Here is a 16,567-nt window from a genome sequence, read left to right as displayed (position 1 = left end):
TGAGTGGCTAAACACACACGCACAACTCTGTTTTCATGGAGTAGCAATAAAGAGGCTCATAAACATAAACCATTTCTCACTATTACTCGGCTAGGAGAGAAAGTTTCATTGTTATTCTTCCTTGGAGCTCACGTGGCTATGCCAATATGGACTCCATCTTGCCTCATGGATTCAGTACTTCAATGAAATTATCTGAATATTGGCTGAATTTATAATGATGGTCCCACCTATTTACAAAGAGATTCAGTTTATAAAACATCGGTCTGTGTTATCCCGCCTGCTATGTTATATCCAGTATAATCCCATGAAGTACCCAGTGCAGATTATTATTCCCATTTTCCTAAGGAGAACACTGAAGCTCAGAGAAGTTAAGTGACTTACTAAAATCATAGGCAATACCAGGCCTAGAAAGGAAGAGAGGGCGTTAATATTTGTTGATAATCAATTTGTGCTTCTTGTGCTGAAAGAGTAGCCAAATCTCAGAGAAGGGTCATAATTGGCCTAGTCACTCAATTTAGGCTCCACCAGCAACTTGGGGTGGAGAAGGCAATGGCACCCCACTCCAGTACTCTTGCCTGGAAAATCCCATGGATGGAAGAGCCTGGTAGGCTGCAGTCCATGGGGTCGATAAGAGTCGGACACAACTGAGCGACTTCCTTTTCACTTTTCACTTTCATGCATTGGAGAAGGAAATGGCAACCCACTCCAGTGTTCTTGCCTGGAGAATCCCAGGGACAGGGGAGCCTGGCGGGCTGCCGTCTATGGGGTTGCACAGAGTCGGACACTTCTGAGGCGACTTAGCAGCAGCAGCAACCTGGGGAGTCGGAATCAGAAACTGAGACTGCCTGTCTTTGAAACTAGTGGTCCTTTCTATTACACCGCGGAATCTCTGTGTATAATAGCCAGCAGGCAAATTAAAAAAAAAAAAAAAAAGATGTTAGCATTGATTATCCCAAACCACTGACAAACCAAACATTATGCAAATCAGGACCCACCATGTGAATAATAACTCACATGTGTAAGGCACTTTCAGAAGCACTCTGTGTAGATCTTTCTTTAACCCTCACAGCAGTCCTGTGAGCTAGATATTCTTATTATTCCCATTGTGCAAATGAGGAAGTAAAGGCTCGGGGAGGTGAGGAGATTGAAGGTCACACAGCTAGTGGGTAGCAGAGCTGCAATTCCAACACAGATCTGATTGGAAAAGATTGCCCCCTGTTCTTGTTAACCTGTGCTCCATACAGGCTAATTCTTCTGGCACCTGGGTCATTTTATGGTCACATGTCTTAAACTGAACCTACTCCATCCCATTATTATTACCTACAGCACAAAACTCAAATTGCTTAGCTTGAAGTTGAAGATTCCCCAGGCTTTCTGAATTTGTTTCCCACTACCTCTTGACACACTCACGCCCCAGTCACGTTTCAGTGGATGCTTTTCCCTGACACATCCCATTGCTCTCCAATCTTTCCATTGTGTGAAGAATGGAGTTGTCATTCTGCCTCCCCTTTGAGGATCTTTCTCTCTTTCATGGACTATCTGCTGCTGCTGCTGCTGCTGCTGCTGCTAAGTCGCTTCAGTCATGAAATGCCATCAATTCCAAGTACTCCTCCAAGAACCCTGATTAATTGACTGTAATGTCCCCACGGTGCTCCCCTATGACTTAGAGCATCCTTATCTTGCCTTCCTCTCCCTCCCCAGATCCCACCTAGAGTGCCCTGGCAGGGTCTAATGCACCGCTTCATCCTCAGCATGGACCAGTGTCTGACTCATGCTGGGCATAGTAGATTAGGAATGAACATTTTCTTTAGACATGCAAAAATTGACTTCTACTTTGAAATATACAAGTTGCTTTTTTTCATTCCTTTTGATGTAGGAGAACAACTCAGGGCTTTGGAACCAGGCAGGAGCGCGTGTGTGTGTTGTATCTCTTTGTGACACTATGGACTGTAGCCCACAAGGCTCTTCTGTCCAGGGGATTTTCCAGGGAAGAATACTGGAGTGTGTTGCCATTTCCTCCTCCAGGGAATCTTCCCGACCCAGGGATCAAACCCACATCTTTTGCATCTCCTGCATTGGCAGACAGATTCTTTACCACTGCACCACTGGGGAAGCCCTTGGAACCAGGCAGATCTGGCTTCACGTCCCAACATGCTTACTTCTCAGTTACAACCGTGGGCATTACTTAGACCTCCTGACCCTCAGCCCTTCCTTGTGTTGAAATAGTGGTAGTGGTGCCATTCTCACAGAAAGAGTGGCTGTTAGGATTGAACACAATGGAGAACAAAGCACTCAGGACGGCGGGGAGCACAGGCAGAGCTCAGGAAATGCTAGTCGCTAGGCGGGGGTGTTATTATCAGAGTCATTTATAAAATCTCTCAGCAACATGATCAGGTTTTCTTTGGATCTGAGTATGCCATCCTATTGTTTAATTCCTCACCTTGACCAATGCTCAACTCTTTTGCCATTTTCCACGTGTGTTTGTTTTTTCGTTGCTGGTATTATCTATTTATAATTGTGGTTTTGTAAACCATTTCTTAAAATGCTCCTGTCCTTTAAGAGATAGTATATAGAGGAGAGAACAGCAGGCAGAAGGGAGTAGGGGAGGATGGGAACAGGGCTGGAATCTATTTCTTGGCAAAGCCGCTCGGCCACTCTGGGACTTCTTCCCACATGTGCCAATTGAGGAGTTTTGGCAAAAGTGAGATCCCTTAGTGCTTAAATGCACTGTGTGCATAAACCCTCTGCTCTTCAATCCTGGGACAGTAGATGCTCTTCAGCAGAGAGAGGTACGTTAAAGGCATGTCTCCCTGAACACACACACCCCTCGCAAATGCCCAGAGGAAACCTGCAGTTCTGTCGTTTGAACATGTTGTTTTCCTTAACCAAGTGGTTGTTTGCAAATGTTTTCTGATTGTAACAGCAGTGAGGCCGCCTCTCCTGGAGGAGATTGAGCTCTTTCTTTTTGAAAGATACTGTTTACTGAAATAAATTCCACCTCCTCCTTTGTTTGGCTTTTCCTCTGTAAGCAATCAAAGCCAACTGGCTGAACCGGCAAGCTTGCTCAGTCCAACGTGGCATCTGGCTTTCTTTTCAAGTTGAAGTACAGGCTGCTTTGAGAGCCTCACATTTCTTTGCAAAGGCAATTAGTTTGGTAAGCACTGACCAAGAGTCTACCACACAGAAAGACCCATGGGAAACAGAGGAAAAGGTGGTCCTGCTGCTGGCTCAGGATGGTGGAGGATCAGGGCCAGGCAGGGAGAGCATCAGTGATCACCTAGTCCTATGTGCCCTAAGTATTTTCACACAATCCTTGTCCCATGAATAGTTCTCAGAAAAATGCTGGGTGGCAGATGAAATTGGAAAAAAGAAAAACGTAGCAGAGCTTCTAATCTGGATTCACAGTGGACTCGAGTATATGGAAGGTTCTGAGACTTGAAATTCGAAAAACTGTATTTAATTTTGTTTAATTGAATTTCCCAAGCTTATCTGACTAGGTGATATGTGTGTGTGTGTCTGTGTGTGTAAACACATGTGTGTGAAAAGTGTTAGTGTCTCAGTCATGTCTGACTATTTGCCCAGGTTATACTAATTCATGGCAGAAGCAACTTTGCACCAGGGTATTTTGACCTCAAAGCCCAGCCCTCTTGCCAGTAGTTGCCAGGTTGTACCTGCCAATTTGTTGGCCATTCAGGACAGGCTTATAAATGAGCCTGCAGCATCCAGCTCTTTTCTAAGAGTTTGATTGGGCCCTTATAGTATTTACCTCAGAGAGTTTTACATTTTTAAATAATTTATCAACATTTCAAAGTTAGGGGTTTTCCTATTAAAAGCCAAGGCTCTTGCTTTTCTTGAAAAACTAGAAGAGCTGGCAATATTTGACTAGAGTCTATCAGGGGACAGCAAGAGCGCAGTTGTTTCCTTGGATGAGGCTCTGGCTCTCCAGTTCACCACATTCCCACCCAGACCGGCTTCATTCACTGTGTCTCAGGTGTGGCTTTGCTGGCATTTGAGCTGGTTCAGAGGACACCCTGGTGAGGCAACCATTGCTCCTTGTACTCTCCCCCTCCTCTCTTCCAAGAGCCTACTTCAGTCTCTGAACATCTTTGACAGGTGAAACCCGAGCATGCCTGGCATATGTAAACCGCTGCACAGTAACAACAAAGTCAGTATATATTGAGTGTTTTTCTGGAACAACCTCTGTTTTTAGCATCCATCTAGGATTCCTTTATTTAATCTTCATAACAATAATCTTAGGAATTATTATGACCCTTTTCAAAAAATGTTTTTTTGCTGGAGTATAGTTGATTTACAATGTTGTGTTCATATGTACGGTGAATTGAGTCAATCATATACACTTTTTAGATTCTTTTTTCATGTAATGCTATTCATTTTTGAGATGAGAAAATTGGAGCATGGAATGATTAGCATAACTTGTTCAAAATGATACAAGTAGAAGAATCAGGGTTTAAATGGAGAGAATATGCTCTTCGCTACTATACTATATTTCAGAAAACATTGTTTTATAAGAGTGACATAATAGATTTTTTAAAAAAAATTTTATTTTGAACTAATATTAGACTTACAAAAGTTGAAAAAAAATACAAAAAAGATTTCCTTCTATTCTTCACCCTGCTCCCCTTATCATCTTAAATAACTTTAGCACAATTATCAAGTACAAGAAAGTAACACTGTTAACTAAGTTACAGACTTTTTCTCATTTCACCAAGTTTGACATAGGTGTTTGTCTGTGTTTGTTCCAAAGTCCTATTCATCATCTCACATGGTGTCTCTTGTTATTTCTGCTTTGTCTCTTCTAGTTTTTAACAGTTCTCCAGTTTTTCCTTGGCTTTTATGTCCCTGACACTTTTGAGGAATACTGATTAGCTATTTTGTAGAACATTCCTCAATCTGTGTATGTCTGATGTTTTCTCGTGATTGGAATAAGACATGTATTAGATTTTGGCAAGAATATGAAAAAATGATGTGTCCTTCCCAGTGTATCATATCAATGAGTTAAGGATGTTGATTGCCTTATTGCTGGTAATGCACCTTAATCACTAGGGTAAGTTGGCATCTGCTAAGTTTCTTTATTTTAAAGTTACTATTTTTCCCTTTTCAGTTGATAAGTTTTGGGGGCAAGATAACTTGAAATTATGTTAATCCCTTTTCTCTTCAAACTCTTGTGCACTAATTTTGGCATCTTTTAGTTGTTCTTATCTGCCACTATGTGCTTCTTTTGCTTACTTGCAAAATAAATAGACAATACTGGAAGATTATAGCACAAATCACTCTTTTAATGCCACATTGCCTTTTCATTTTATCATGGAGTTGATATATCTTAACTTCACATGCATGAATTTTGTGACTTTGAACAAGCACTGGCCATTCAGAATTTCAGTTTCCTTATTGTTAATAGGGACAGCAAAGTGGTGCTGTATAGATAGAAAATCATAAGAGTGGACTGACTGCTCCAGTCAGACTGGCTGGGCTAGATGCCTGAAGCTGTTCCTCATAAACTGTATGATTTTCTGTGGATCGTATAACCTGGCTATGCCTCACTTCTTCCTAGAGCCAATGGAAGATTAAATGAGATAATAGATGTCAAGTGCTCACTTAGCACAGTAATGGGCATTTGGAGAAGGAAATGGCAACCCACTCCAGTGTTCTTGCCTGGAGAACCCCAGGGGCAGGGGAGCCTGATGGGCTGCCATCTCTGGGGTCACCCAGAGTCGGACACGACTGAAGCGACTTAGCAGCAGCAGCAGGACATTTGGTAAGTGATCACTGCGTATTTGTTGAATATTTAACCATTTCACCATATTTGATATATTTAACCATTAAGCTTAGAAGTAACACTTGTTAAGGGTTGTAGAAGGTCTAAGACTTTCTTCAACCTCCAAGCGAATATACCGGTTACTCTGCTGCAGCTTCATGGATGCTGACAAAAGTCATGAGACCCCTGGGTCAGAGACAAGGGATGCCATTACTCAAAGGACAACAAATAGCATGAGCTTTTGTTTTCACTGGCTCCGCTTGACTCCCAAATCCCTTGAGGGTGATGTGGCATGACCCAGATGGTTTGCTTCACAGCTGAGAAATCCTGAGCCAGGAAACCTTTATATTTTATGTTGGACAGCAAACAAACCTGCTCCCCTCTCTAGAGAGAGACACTCTGTCTATTTTCTCAGGGTGTTTACTGTATGAATATCCTTGATAATTTAGTTCAGAACAAAAGATGTCATCTCCTCTGCTCAAAAGATGTACAGAGATGGGAGAGACTCATGGACAGCTGTCTCCCCACCAAACACTGAGTAATAGTGCTTCCTTTTGGAAGAGAACAAACAGACCTATAGGCATTTTTACCAGGGTCTCAGAAAGTATTCACAAGGGCTTCCTTTGTGGCTCAGCTGGTAAAGAATCCACCTGCAATGCAGGAGACCTGGGTTTGATCCCTGGGTTGGGAAGATCCCTTGGAGAAGGGAACGGCTACTCACTTCAGTATTCCGGCCTGGAGAATTCCATGGGCTGTATAATCCATGGGGTTGCAAAGAGTCAGACGTGACTGAGCAACTTCCACTTTCAGAAATTAGTCAACTCAGTTAATTTCATAACTCCCCCTGGTTTCTTAAGACTATCTTGCCACTCTATTTCAGCTTCTGTAGGGCTTTCCAGCATATAAATCCTATATTAATGCTTTTTTCCTTCTAAATAGGCAGCATGAGATTCCAGCCACTGTTTCAGGTCTGAGTGTTAATGGTATCTCAGAGCAATCAGCTCCTGAACCAGTGTTTTTTCTTGTGTACATAGAGAAAAATGATCTTCTCCATATATTCGGAATGGGGGGGCAGCAACAAGCTTTCTCTTAGTAAGAGCAGAGGTATGTCTGTGGAAGTATGCTGTGTCCTTCAACCATGCCCCAGCCCCATCTTTGTCTCTTTTCTGCTTTTTACAATGGAAGCTTTTAAAATGTCACATCTGTTTCCAATCACTTCCTTTGGTCTTCACTGTATGATCAACTCAGGAACCTGATTTGTAAAGGGATCCAGACTGTTTTGCAAGTCAACCAACATATGTTAAAGAAAATTGCCCTTTTAATATTCCAATTACAAAACAAACAAACAAACATGCTAGAAACGTTTTCTTTAGTGTTTGCACTCAAGACAGAAAGAATGAACTGCTCTTTTATGACAAAGGGTTTACTGCTTGACTTCACCACAATGAATGATGTCTAAACTAATATATTATGCCTTTTAAAAAGAAAGTGTTTTTAAAATTTTGAAACACTTTATGCAGAGAAAATAATCTGGCAAATACTTATTATCTCTCACAATGTCTAAACACATCTTAACATTTTGACATATCTGTTTCAGCTCTCTCTAAGACAAACAAAAAAAAAGGAAAGAAACATAGCTAACTCTAACCCTCTTCCTTCCTTTTTCTAAAGGTATAACTTCTATTGTGTATGTTGTAAAAATAATCATAATTGATATATTGGCAGTATGCTAGAGGCTTTTTACACATTCAACATTATATTTTAGGCATGTATCTCTAAGTCGCTTCAGTCATGTCCGACTCTGTGCAACCCCATAGATGGCAGCCCACCAGGCTCCTCCATCCCTGGAATTCTCCAGTCTGAGCACCACTATTAACTAAGCACATGAAGTTGGGCAATTTATATAATCTTCAATTTATATATCTTCATTTCCTATACGTCATATGAGAATAATAATATCAATATCACTTAATTGTAGTAAAGATTAAGGAGGTCATGAAGTTAGTGTATTTTAGTTATGGAGCTGCCATAACAAAATGCTCAAAACTATGTGCTTAAACAGTGGAAGTTTATTTTCTCACAATTATGGAAGCTGGAGAGCCTGCCAGGTGGCTCAAGTGGTAAAGAATCCACCTGCTAAGGCGGGTTTTATCCCTAGGTTGAGAAGTTACCCCGGAGAAAGCAATGGCAACCCACTCCAGTATTCTTGCCTGGAAAATCCTGCGGACAGAGGAACCTAGTGGGCTACAGTTCATGGGGTCACAAAGAATTAGACATGACTTAGCAACTGAGCACACACACATGGAAGCTGAAGTCCAAGATCAAGGTGCCTGTAGGTTTGGTTTCTTCTCAGGCAGGAGGCTGTCTTTCTGTGTTGTCACATGGTCTTCTCTGTGCTCATGTGTTCCTGGTGTCTCTCTGCGTCCAACTTTCTTCTTCTTATAGGGACACCAGTCAGATAAGATTAAGGCCCAAACTTAGCTTACACCTTGGGCTTCCCTGGTGGCTCACATGGCAAAGAATCCACCTCTAATGCTGGAGACCTGGGTTCGATCTCCACCTTGGGAAGATCCCCTGGAGAAGGGAATGGCTACCCATTCTAGTATTCTGGCCTGGAAAATTCCATGGACAGAGGAGCCTGGCAGGCTCGAGTCCATGAGGTCGCAAAGAGTTGGATGTGACTTAGCAACTTTCACTTAACTTAGAAGGCCCTCATTCTAAGTTAACCATCTCTCTAAAGGACCTATGTCCAAGAGCAATCACATTCTGAGGTACTAGGGTTAGGGCTTTTAAACTTGAGTTTTGGGGTGACACAATTCAGCACATAATGTATGGGGATTATTGTTATTATTTTCCATTACATGAGTGTTCCACCATTTCTATCCCTCTTCCTACTGTCGCCACTGAGGAAGAATTGGGATTCCCCCTTTTGACAATTCTAAACAATTCTACAATAAATATCTTTGTACAGATCTCTTTGGACATATCTAAGATGGTTTTGTTGTTGCTATTGCTTTTGTTTTTTAGGATAGGAATCTAGAAGTGGACTTTCTTGGTGATAGAGTATATGAATCTTTTTATCATGGCTGCACCGGCACACTAAGTGCGGGCGGTTGCAACCGGCGCACTAAGCGCGGCCGAGAGGAGCTATACCATGCCCGAGGTCAGGGGCAGAAGCCGGAAGGACCCCATGCCCGAAGGGCGGCAGCCAAGAGGAGTTACCCCACTTCGGAGGTCAGGGCCAGCGGCCGAGAGCACCAGGCTGAGACTCTGCAGGAACAGCCGAGAGGAGCTACCCCATGTTTAAGGTCAGGGGCGGCGGCCCGGAGGAGCTACCTCACCGCCGAGGCCAGGGTTGGCAGCCAAGAGGAGCCACCCTGGGTCGGATGCCAGAGGCGGCGGCCGGGAGGAACAACCCCACAGCCAAGGAGCGGTGGCTGTGCGGGTGCAGAAGGGCCTAGAGGAGCTATCCCATGTTGAAGGTCAAGAAGGGCGGTGGTGAGGAGATACCCCCTGTCCAAGGTAAGGAGCAGTGGCTGCACTTTGCTGGAGCAGCCGTGAAGAGATAACCCACACCTGAGGTAACAGAAACCCAAGTAAGATGATAGATGTTGCAAGAGGGCAGACACACTGAAAACATACTCACAGAAAACTAGTCAATCTAATCACACTAAGACCGCAGCCTTGTCTAACTCAATGAAACTAAGCCATGCCCACAGGGCAACCCAAGACGGGTGGGTCATGGTGGAGAGGTCTGACAGAATGTGGTCCACTGGAGAAGGGAATGGCAAACCACTTCAGTATTCCTGCCTTGAGAACCCCATGAACAGTATGAATAGGCAAAATGATAGGATAGTGAAAGAGGAACTCCCCAGGTCAGTAGGTGTCCAACATGCTACTGGAGATCAGTGGAGAAATAACTCCAGAAAGAATGAAGGGATGGAGCCAAAGCAAAAACAATACCCAGCTGTGGATGTGACTGGTGATAGAAGCAAGGTCTGATGCTGTAAAGAACAATATTGCTAGGAACCTGGAATGTCAGGTCCATGAATCAAGGCAAATGGGAAGTGATCAAACAAGAGATGGCAAGAGTGAACATCAACATTCTAGGAATCAGCGAACTAAAATGGACTGGAATGGGTGAATTTAACTCAGATGACCATTATACCTACTACTGCGGGCAGGAATCCCTCAGAAGAAATGGAGTAGCCATCATGGTCAGCAAAAGATTCTGAAATGCAGTACTTGGATGCAATCTCAAAAACGACAGAATGATCTCTGTTCATTTCCAAGGCAAACCATTTAATATCACAGTAATTCAAGTCTATGCCCTAACCAGTAACGCTGAAGAAGTTGAAGTTGAATGGTTTTATGAAGACCTACAAGACCTTTTAGAACTAACACCCAAAAAAGATGTCCTTTTCATTATAGGGGACTGGAATGCAAAAGTAGGAAGTCAAGAAACACCTAGGAGTAACAGGCAAATTTGGCCTTGGAATGCATAATGAAGCAGGGCAAAGACTAATAGAGTTTTGCCAAGAAAATGCACTGGTCATAGCAAACACCCTCTCCCAACAAAACAAGAGAAGACTCTACACATGGACATCACCAGATGGTCAACACCAAAATCAGATTGATTATGTTCTTTGCAGCCAAAGATGGAGAAGCTCTATACAGTCAACAAAAACAAGGCCAGGAGCTGACTGTGGCTCAGACGCTGAACTCCATTCAGACTTAAATTGAAGAAAGTAGGGAAAACCGTTAGACCACACAGTTCAGTTCAGTTCAGTTCAGTTGCTCAGTCGTGTCCAACTCTTTGCGACCCCATGAATCGCAGCACCCCAGGCCTTCCTGTGCATCACCAACTCCTGGAGTTCACTCAGACTCATGTCCATCGAGTCAGTGATGCCATCCAGCCATCTCATCCTCTGTCGTCCCCTTCTCCTCCTGCTACCAATCCCTCCCAGCATCAGAGTCTTTTCCAATGAGTCAACTCTTTGCATGAGGTGCCCAAATACTGGAGTTTCAGCTATAGCATCATTCCTTCCAAAGAAATCCCAGGGCTGATCGCCTTCAAATCACTTATGATTATACATTGGAAGTGAGAAATAGATTTAAGGACTAGATCTGATAGGTAGAGTGCCTGATGAACTATGGACTGAGGTTCGTGACATTGAACAGGAGACAGGGATCAAGACCATCCCCATGGAAAATAAATGCAAAAAAGCAAAATGGCTGTCTGGGGAGGCCTTACAAATAGCTGTGAAAAGAAGAGAAGCAAGAAGCAAAGGAGAAAAGGAAAGATATAAGCATCTGAATGCAGAGTTCCAATGAATAGCAAGAAGAGATAAGAAAGCCTTCCTCAGAGATCAATGCAAAGAAATAGAGGAAAACAACAGAATGGGAAAGACTAGAGAGCTCTTCAAGAAAATTAGAGATACCAAGGGAACATTTCATGCAAAGATGGGCTCGATAAAGGACAGAAATGGTATGGACCTAACAGAAGCAGAAGATACTAAGAAGAGGTGGCAGGAATACACAGAAGAACTGTACAAAGAAGATCTTCATGACCCAGATAATCATGATGGTGTGATCACTCATCTAGAGCCAGACATCCTGGAATGTGAAGTCAAGTAGGCCTTAGAAGGCATCACTGCAAACAAAGGTAGTAGAGGTGATGGAATTCCAGTGGAGCTATTTCAAATCCTGAAAGATGATGCTGTGAAAGTGCTCACTCAATATGCCAGCAAATTTGGAAGACTCAGCAGTGACCACAGGACTGGAAAAGGTCAGTTTTCATTCCAATCCCAAAGAAGGGCAATGGAAAAGAATGCTCAAACTACTGCACAGTTGCACTCATCTCACATGCTAGTAAAGTAATGGTCAAAATTCTCCAAGCCAGGCTTCAGCAATACATGAACCGTGAACCTCCTGATGTTCAAGCTGGATTTAGAAAAGGCAGAGGAAACAGAGATCAAATTGCCAACATCCGCTGGATCATGGAAGAAGCAAGAGAGTTCCAGATAAACATCTATTTCTGCTGTATTGACTATGCCAAAGCCTTTGACTGTGTGGATTACCACAAACTATGGAAAATTCTTCAGTAGATGGGAATACCAGACCACCTGACCTGCCTCTTGAGAAACCTGTATGCAGGTCAGGAAGCAACAGTTAGAACTGGACATGGAACAACAGACTGGTTCCAAATAGGAAAAGGCGTACGTCAAGGCTGTATATAGTCACCCTGCTTATTTAACTTAAATACAGTGCTCTGGCCTGGAGAATCCCATGGATGGAGGAGCCTGGTGGGCTGCAGTCCATGGGGTTGTAGAGAGTCGGACATGACTGAACGACTTCTCTTTCACTTTTCACTGTCATACATTGGAGAAGGAGATGGTAGACCACTCCAGTGTTCTTGTCTGGAGAATCCCAGGGACGGTGGAGCCTGGTGGGCTGCCATCTGTGGGGCTGCAGAGTTGGACACGACTGAAGAGACTTAGCAGCAGCAGCAGCAGTGTACATCATGAGAAATGCTGGACTGGAGGAAACACAAGCTGGAATCAAGATTGCCGGGAGAAATATCAATAACCTCAGATATGCAGATGACACCACCCTTATGGCAGAAAGTGAAGAAGAACTATAAAGCCTCTTGATGATACTGAAAGTAGAGAGTGAAAAAGTTGGCTTAAAGCTCAATTTCAGAAAACGAAGATCATGACATCCAATCCCATCACTTCATGGGAAATAGATGGGTAAATAGTGGAAACAGTCTCAGCCTTTATTTTTTGGGGCTCCAAAATCACTGCAGATGGTGATTGCAGCCATGAAATTAAAAGACGCTTACTCCTTGGAAGAAAAGTTATGACCAACCTAGATAGCATATTCAAAAGCCGAGATATTACTTTGCCAACTAAGGTCCGTCTAGTCAAGGCTATGGTTTTTCCTCTGGTTATGTGTGGATGTGAGAGTTGGACTGTGAAGAAAGCTGAGCACTGAAGAATTGATGCTTTTCAACTGTGGTGTTGGAGAAGACTCTTAAGATTCCTTTGGACTGCAAGGAGATCCAACCAGTCCATTCTGAAGGAGATCAGCCCTGGCATTTCTTTGGAAGGAATGATGGTAAAGCTGAAACTCCAGTACTTTGGCCACCTCATGCAAAGATTTGACTCATTGGAAAAGACTCTGATGCTGGGAGGGATTGAGGGCAGGAGGAGAAGGGGACAACAGAGGATAAGATGGCTGGATGGCATCACTGACTCAATGGACGTGAGTCTGAGTGAACTCCAGGAGTTGGTGATGGACAGGGAGGCCTGGCATGCTGCGATTCATGGGGTCACAAAGGGTCAGACATGACTGAGCGACTGAAATGAACTGAACTGAACTGTCAAGCAACTTTCCAAACTGATAATTTTAATGAATGATTCTACCAATAAGGTTTATGTGTTTCCCTTCTCTGAATCCTTGCCAACATAGGTGTTACCAGATTTATCAGTTTCTGCAAATCTTGGTGCTGTAAATTAATATCTCATTGTTTTAATTTGTAATTAAATTTATTTGTTAATTATTTTAATTCATGTATAGATTTTGTCAATTACTTACAAAAATTATTTGCTACTAAATTCTAATAAATAAACCGTAAATGTCTTATTATAAGCCTGTCATTCAGGTTCCTTGTTCCCTATGAACCTATTTGCCTTCCTTTTCCTATTTTTCTGTTGGATTGTCTTTATATAAATTTTTAAGATCTATTTATATATTTTGAATCATAATAGTTGGTTAGTTAAATATGTTGTGATTATAGTTTTTGAATATTTAGCTTCTGTTTTCATTTTTTGATATCTTTTGTCATATGAAAGGTTTTAATCTAAATGTAGTGAAATTTTTTAATTGCCTCATTAATAGTTGGTAGTTTTTTTTATCTCAAGAAATCTTTCCCTACCACAGTTCAGCAAGATACTATCCAGTCTTTATATGCAGCAAACTGAATCCTGCTTCTTTATTTTCCTTCTCCTGCTTTGTTTTGGTTATATTTTGCCATTTATTCTTCCGTATGAATTCTATTATCAGCTTATTAAGTTCTTTGAAAATTCATATTTGGATTTTGATAATAGCTAAGTTTATGACAGTGTATAGATTACTTAGAGTAAAAGTTGCAATTTTATACAAATTTTCAAGGCTTGTAGTTTCAAAAATGAGTTATGAAATTTTTCAATTTCTTGTTAATCTCTGGCACTCTCTGGAATAGTTTATGAGATACAGTTTATCTGTTTCTTGAAAGTTTTGTAGAAGTTATCTATAAAATAGATCCATCTTGTTTATTTACTTTGTTATATTCATTTTTTAATCTGTTAAAGAAATATTCTTTTTTCTCAGTTTTGTTTGTTATATTTTCTAAGTTTCTAATATTTAAGTTTTAAAATTTTATTACTCATGATTTTCAAGATCTGTTTCAATAGATACTTTTACTTTTATTCCTAATATTTTAAATGCATTTTTTCTCTCTCTCTTTTTAAATAAAGTTTGCAAGAACTTTGTCTATTTTGTTAAAAGACACTTTTTTTTCTTTTTACAGTTACCTCTCATAAGGGATATAAAGTTGCATTTTGGTCCCATGACTTAGAACACATCCATAATAAATTCTTAGCAAGCAGTTAATCTTTCAGTAGATATACTATAAAAATTCATTCAATTAATTTTAAGGATTGTCTACCTTTGATATGCTTTTACTCACAGCACTTCTGACACTAAATCTGTGGATTTTTGTCATACTAACCAATTCTCAAAATTTTCAGACAACAACAGGGTGTCCTATAATTCAACTCAATTCTGACACTAATTACCCAGAGTTAGCGTCAGTATCCACTTTAGATGCCAGTGCCAAGTATTGGCTTTTCAGGTTCAGTTCAGTTCAGTTCAGTTGCTCAGTCGTGTCCAACTCTTTGTGACCCCATAAATTGCAGCACGCCAGGCCTCCCTGTCCATCATCAACTCCCAGAGTATACCCAAACTCACGTCCATCAGGTCGGTGATGTCATCCAGCCATCTCATCCTCTGTCATCCCCTTCTCCTCCTGACCCCAATCCCTCCCAGCATCAGGGTCTTTTCCAATGAGTCACCTCTCCGCATGAGGTGGCCAAAGTATTGGAGATTCAGCCTCAGCATCAGTCCTTCCAGTGAACACCCAGGACTGATCTCCTTTAGGATGGACTGGCTGGATCTCCTTGCAGTCCAAGGGACTCTCAAGAGTCTTTTCCAGCACCACAGTTCAAAAACATCAATTCTTCGGTAGTCACCTTTCTTCACAGTCCAACTCTCACATCCACACATGACCACTGGAAAACCATAGCCTTTACTAGACCGACCTTTGTTGGCAAAGTAGTATCTCTGCTTTTTAATATGCTGTCTAGGTTGGTCATAACTTTCCTTCCAAGGAGTAAGCACTTCTCAGGTTACTCGCATTAATATCTGACTTGGTTACAAAGTTGGGGGTTCTCATAGACCCCTCCTTCTCAGGTTTGATAATTTGCTAGAATGACTTGCACAACTCAGAAAAGTTCTCTACTTAACTATTACTAGCATTATAAAAGTTACAGTCAAACAGAAGATGCCTAGAGCAAGATACAGGGTTGGGGTTCTTCCTTGTTCTCTTGAGGCACATCACCTCCTCAACACCTCAATGTGTTTACCAACCTGGAAGCTCTCTGAACCCACTATTTAGGGAGTTTTGTGAAAGTTTAGTTCCACAGGTGTGATTGGCCATTGGTAACTGACTTGGTCTTCAGTCCTTTCCTCCCCAGAGGATGGGGAATAGAGCTCAAAACTCCAACCCTATAGTCATGCTTTGGTATTTCTGGCAACTAGCTCGTATCCTGAAGCCCTCTAGGAGCCTCTAACAACCAGTTATCTCATTAGCATAAATCCAGGAGTGGCTGAAAGTAGACAGTCGTGAATACCAAAAAATTCTCTTCTTACTACATCACTCAAGAAATTCCTGGAGAAGGCAATGGCAACCCACTCCAGTACTCTTGCCTGGAAAATCCCATGGATGGAGGAGCCTGGTAGGCTGCAGTTCATGGGGTCACTAAGAGTTAAACACGACTGAGTGACTTCACTTTCACTTTTCACTTTCATGCATTGGAGAAGGAAATGGCAACCCGCTCCAGTGTTCTTGCCTGGAGAATCCTAGGGACGGGGGGAGCCTGGTGGGTTGCCGTCTATAGTGTCGCACAAAGTCGAACACGGCTGAAGCGACTTAGCAGCAGCAGCAAGAAATTCCAACGGGCCCAGACGCTCTTGCGCTTAGAGCCAGGAAAAGATTAAACATACATTTCTTATACCACAATATCACAGCATCATATGTTAAAAATTGGGCTATTTGGGCTTTGGGGAATTTGTGGTCTGTCTTTGATGACTGATCATCTAATGAAATGGTGGTCACAGATATTAATAATGGTAATATTACATGAAAAATGCTGAAACTGAACTCTTGATTCCTTCTTCTGCAAAGGTCTCTGTGTCAGTGAATGGCACTGTAATCTACTTCATGCTCAGGCCAAAATACATGAAGTGATTTTTGACCCTTCTCTTTGACTCTCTCACACTTTGTATCTATCCATCAACAAATCCTATTATATTCTATATTCAAAATATATTCTGAATATTATGTTCATTTGTTTTATGCATTTAGGTCCTTCTAAATTGGGTGCATATATACTTACAGTTGTTATATCTTCTTGTTAGATTGGTCTCTATACCATGTAATATCTTTTTTTTTTTTTGTCTTTTCTTAAA

The 16,567-nt window shown here is 41.9% G+C and overlaps 1 long non-coding RNA gene across 1 annotated transcript in view; it reads left to right on the top strand.

Annotated features, from left to right (window-relative positions):
• LOC121819402 (uncharacterized) overlaps positions 1-13,423 on the top strand; it is a 112,308-nt gene extending 98,885 nt beyond the window's left edge. Inside the window, exon 5 of the long non-coding RNA XR_009599268.1 lies at positions 8,804-13,423. This is a non-coding gene — a long non-coding RNA (uncharacterized LOC121819402). The remainder of the gene's footprint in view (positions 1-8,803) is intronic.
• Positions 13,424-16,567: the final 3,144 nt, after the last annotated feature.

This window comes from Ovis aries, chromosome 1, assembly GCF_016772045.2.
Source record: "Ovis aries strain OAR_USU_Benz2616 breed Rambouillet chromosome 1, ARS-UI_Ramb_v3.0, whole genome shotgun sequence".
Lineage (NCBI taxonomy): Eukaryota > Metazoa > Chordata > Mammalia > Artiodactyla > Bovidae > Ovis > Ovis aries.
The sequence above is the reverse complement of the archived record's forward strand: the minus strand, read 5'-3'. Positions and strand labels throughout refer to the sequence as shown.